General features: G+C 37.0%; 1 non-coding gene across 1 annotated transcript in view; it reads left to right on the plus strand.

The window, feature by feature from the left end:
* Positions 1 to 3,831, plus strand: part of LOC138927248 (large subunit ribosomal RNA) — a 3,950-nt gene extending 119 nt beyond the window's left edge. The window contains exon 1 of the ribosomal RNA XR_011443774.1: positions 1 to 3,831. This exon is cut by the window's left edge and continues 119 nt beyond it. This is a non-coding gene — a ribosomal RNA (large subunit ribosomal RNA).
* Positions 3,832 to 5,132: the final 1,301 nt, after the last annotated feature.

The raw sequence follows: 5,132 nt of genomic DNA on the forward strand, positions 1-5,132 counted from the left end.
TCACTTTGTCTATATGGCAAATGTGAGATGCAGTGTATGGAGCGTCAATATTCTAGTATGAGAAATTAACGATTTAAGTCCTTCTTAAATGAGGCCATTTACCCATAGAGGGTGCCAGGCCCGTATAACGTTAATGATTACTAGATGATGTTTCCAAAGAGTCGTGTTGCTTGATAGTGCAGCACTAAGTGGGTGGTAAACTCCATCTAAAACTAAATATAACCATGAGACCGATAGTAAACAAGTACCGTGAGGGAAAGTTGAAAAGAACTCTGAATAGAGAGTTAAATAGTACGTGAAACTGCTTAGAGGTTAAGCCCGATGAACCTGAATATCCATTATGGAAAATTCATCATTAAAGTTATAATATTTAAATAATATTATAGAAATAGTGTGCATTTTTTCCATATAAGGACATTGTAATCTATTAACATATATAATTTATCATAAAATATGACTTATAGTTTATTCAAATTATTATGCTTGCATTTTAACATAGGATAAATGTCATTAATTTGATAAAGTGTTGATAGATTAATAAGAATACAGTGCGTTAATTTTTCGGAATTATATAATGGCATAATTATCATTGATTTTTGTGTTTATTATATGCACTTGTATGATTAACAATGCGAAAGATTCAGGATACCTTCGGGACCCGTCTTGAAACACGGACCAAGGAGTCTAACATATGTGCAAGTTATTGGGATATAAACCTAATAGCGTAATTAACTTGACTATTAATGGGATTAGTTTTTTAACTATTTTATAGTTAATTAACACAATCCCGGGGCGTTCTATATAGTTATGTATAATAATATTTATATTATTTATGCCTCTAACTGGAACGTACCTTGAGCAGATATGCTGTGACCCGAAAGATGGTGAACTATACTTGATCAGGTTGAAGTCAGGGGAAACCCTGATGGAAGACCGAAACAGTTCTGACGTGCAAATCGATTGTCAGAATTGAGTATAGGGGCGAAAGACCAATCGAACCATCTAGTAGCTGGTTCCTTCCGAAGTTTCCCTCAGGATAGCTGGTGCATTTTAATGTTATATAAAATAATCTTATCTGGTAAAGCGAATGATTAGAGGCCTTAGGGTCGAAACGATCTTAACCTATTCTCAAACTTTAAATGGGTAAGAACCTTAACTTTCTTGATATGAAGTTTAAGGTTATGATATAATGTGCCCAGTGGGCCACTTTTGGTAAGCAGAACTGGCGCTGTGGGATGAACCAAACGTAATGTTACGGTGCCCAAATTAACAACTCATGCAGAAACCATGAAAGGCGTTGGTTGCTTAAAACAGCAGGACGGTGATCATGGAAGTCGAAATCCGCTAAGGAGTGTGTAACAACTCACCTGCCGAAGCAACTAGCCCTTAAAATGGATGGCGCTTAAGTTGTATACCTATACATTACCGCTAAAGTAGATGATTTATATTACTTGTAATATAAATTTTGAAACTTTAGTGAGTAGGAAGGTACAATGGTATGCGTAGAAGTGTTTGGCGTAAGCCTGCATGGAGCTGCTATTGGTACAGATCTTGGTGGTAGTAGCAAATAATCGAATGAGACCTTGGAGGACTGAAGTGGAGAAGGGTTTCGTGTGAACAGTGGTTGATCACGAGTTAGTCGGTCCTAAGTTCAAGGCGAAAGCCGAAAATTTTCAAGTAAAAATAAATATTACAATTATTGTGAAAATTATATACTTGAATAATTTTGAACGAAAGGGAATACGGTTCCAATTCCGTAACCTGTTGAGTATCCGTTTGTTATTAAATATGGGCCTCGTGCTCATCCTGGCAACAGGAACGACCATAAAGAAGCCGTCGAGAGATATCGGAAGAGTTTTCTTTTCTGTTTTATAGTCGTACTACCATGGAAGTCTTTCGCAGAGAGATATGGTAGATGGGCTAGAAGAGCATGACATATACTGTTGTGTCGATATTTTCTCCTCGGACCTTGAAAATTTATGGTGGGGATACGCAAACTTCTCAACAGGCCGTACCAATATCCGCAGCTGGTCTCCAAGGTGAAGAGTCTCTAGTCGATAGAATAATGTAGGTAAGGGAAGTCGGCAAATTAGATCCGTAACTTCGGGATAAGGATTGGCTCTGAAGATTGAGATAGTCGGGCTTGATTGGGAAACAATAATATGGTTTATGTGCTCGTTCTGGGTAAATAGAGTTATAATCATTTATGGTTGTAACTTGTTCCCCGGATAGTTTAGTTACGTATCCAATTGTGGAACTTTCTTGCTAAAATTTTTAAGAATACTAGTTGGGTCAAACCAATTAGTTCTTATTAATTATAACGATTATCAATTAACAATCAATTCAGAACTGGCACGGACTTGGGGAATCCGACTGTCTAATTAAAACAAAGCATTGTGATGGCCCTAGCGGGTGTTGACACAATGTGATTTCTGCCCAGTGCTCTGAATGTCAAAGTGAAGAAATTCAAGTAAGCGCGGGTCAACGGCGGGAGTAACTATGACTCTCTTAAGGTAGCCAAATGCCTCGTCATCTAATTAGTGACGCGCATGAATGGATTAACGAGATTCCTTCTGTCCCTATCTACTATCTAGCGAAACCACAGCCAAGGGAACGGGCTTGGAATAATTAGCGGGGAAAGAAGACCCTTTTGAGCTTGACTCTAATCTGGCAGTGTAAGGAGACATAAGAGGTGTAGAATAAGTGGGAGATATTAGACTTCGGTTTGGTATCGACAATGAAATACCACTACTCTTATTGTTTCCTTACTTACTTGATTAAATGGAACGTGTATCATTTCCTAGCCATTATACGGATATATTTATTATATCTTATGGTATTGGGTTTTGATGCAAGCTTCTTGATCAAAGTATCACGAGTTTGTTATATAATCGCAAACAAATTCTTTAATGAGAGATGCATTCATGTATTATCGATTTGAAAATTTGGTATAACTCCAATTACTCAGGTATGATCCAATTCAAGGACATTGCCAGGTAGGGAGTTTGACTGGGGCGGTACATCTCTCAAATAATAACGGAGGTGTCCCAAGGCCAGCTCAGTGCGGACAGAAACCACACATAGAGCAAAAGGGCAAATGCTGACTTGATCTCGGTGTTCAGTACACACAGGGACAGCAAAAGCTCGGCCTATCGATCCTTTTGGTTTAAAGAGTTTTTAACAAGAGGTGTCAGAAAAGTTACCATAGGGATAACTGGCTTGTGGCGGCCAAGCGTTCATAGCGACGTCGCTTTTTGATCCTTCGATGTCGGCTCTTCCTATCATTGTGAAGCAAAATTCACCAAGCGTTGGATTGTTCACCCATGCAAGGGAACGTGAGCTGGGTTTAGACCGTCGTGAGACAGGTTAGTTTTACCCTACTAATGACAAAACGTTGTTGCGACAGCATTCCTGCGTAGTACGAGAGGAACCGCAGGTACGGACCAATGGCACAATACTTGTTCGAGCGAACAGTGGTATGACGCTACGTCCGTTGGATTATGCCTGAACGCCTCTAAGGTCGTATCCGTGCTGGACTGCAATGATAAATAAGGGGCAATTTGCATTGTATGGCTTCTAAACCATTTAAAGTTTATTATTTATATTTTAAACGACAATGGATGTGATGCCAATGTAATTTGTAACATAGTAAATTGGGAGGATCTTTGATCACCTGATGCCATGCTAGTTACATATGAAAACATTATTTAATACAATGACAAAGCCTAGAATCAATTGTAAACGACTTTTGTAACGGGCAAGGTGTTGTAAGTGGTTGAGCAGCTGCCATACTGCGATCCACTGAAGCTTATCCTTTGCTTGATGATTCGAAATATAAAAAAAATGTAAATATGCATGTGTAAATATGTATATTTAGTATAAAAAATCTTTATATGCTATATCTAAGAAAGCATATAAGGATTTATCACGGGTTGTCCACGTTTCCCTACTAATTGTGGCCTACTAACTGTTTCGTCATCTTATTAGTGACGTGAAAAATGAAAATAATATTTTTCATTTATATTGTTATAAGTCTTAAACCTTAAGACGGCGGGAGTTGAATTACTTTCGTTTAGGTAGCCAAATGCCTCGTCATCTTATTAGTGACGTGAAAAATGAAAATAATATTTTTCATTTATATTGTTATAAGTCTTAAACCTTATAACGGCGGAAGATGAATTACTTTCTTTTAGGTAGCCAAATGCCTCGTCATCTTATTAGTGACGTGAAAAATGAAAATAATATTTTTCATTTATATTGTTATAAGTCTTAAACTTTAAGACGGCGGGAGTTGAATTACTTTCGCATAGGTAGCCAAATGCCTCGTCATCTTATTAGTGACGCGCATGATTCAATTCAAGAGATTCCTTCTGTCCCTATTTAAAACCTCACGGATATTAAAAATATTAAACATATATTGTTATAAGTCTTAAACCTTAAGACGGCGGGAGTTGAATTACTTTCGCATAGGTAGCCAAATGCCTCGTCATCTTATTAGTGACGCGCATGATTCAATTCAAGAGATTCCTTCTGTCCCTATTTAAAACCTCACGGATATTAAAAATATTAAACATATATTGTTATAAGTCTTAAACCTTAAGACGGCGGGAGTTGAATTACTTTCGCATAGGTAGCCAAATGCCTCGTCATCTTATTAGTGACGTGAAAAATGAAAATAATATTTTTCATTTATATTGTTATAAGTCTTAAACTTTAAGACGGCGGGAGTTGAATTACTTTCGCATAGGTAGCCAAATGCCTCGTCATCTTATTAGTGACGTGAAAAATGAAAATAATATTTTTCATTTATATTGTTATAAGTCTTAAACCTTATAACGGCGGAAGATGAATTACTTTCGTTTAGGTAGCCAAATGCCTCGTCATCTTAATAGTGACGTGAAAAATGAAAATAATATTTTTCATTTATATTGTTATAAGTCTTAAACTTTAAGACGGCGGGAGTTGAATTACTTTCGCATAGGTAGCCAAATGCCTCGTCATCTTATTAGTGACGTGAAAAATGAAAATAATATTTTTCATTTATATTGTTATAAGTCTTAAACCTTATAACGGCGGAAGATGAATTACTTTCGTTTAGGTAGCCAAATGCCTCGTCATCTTATTAGTGACGT

Source organism: Drosophila bipectinata, unplaced genomic scaffold, assembly GCF_030179905.1.
Source record: "Drosophila bipectinata strain 14024-0381.07 unplaced genomic scaffold, DbipHiC1v2 scaffold_207, whole genome shotgun sequence".
In the NCBI taxonomy this organism is placed as follows: domain Eukaryota; kingdom Metazoa; phylum Arthropoda; class Insecta; order Diptera; family Drosophilidae; genus Drosophila; species Drosophila bipectinata.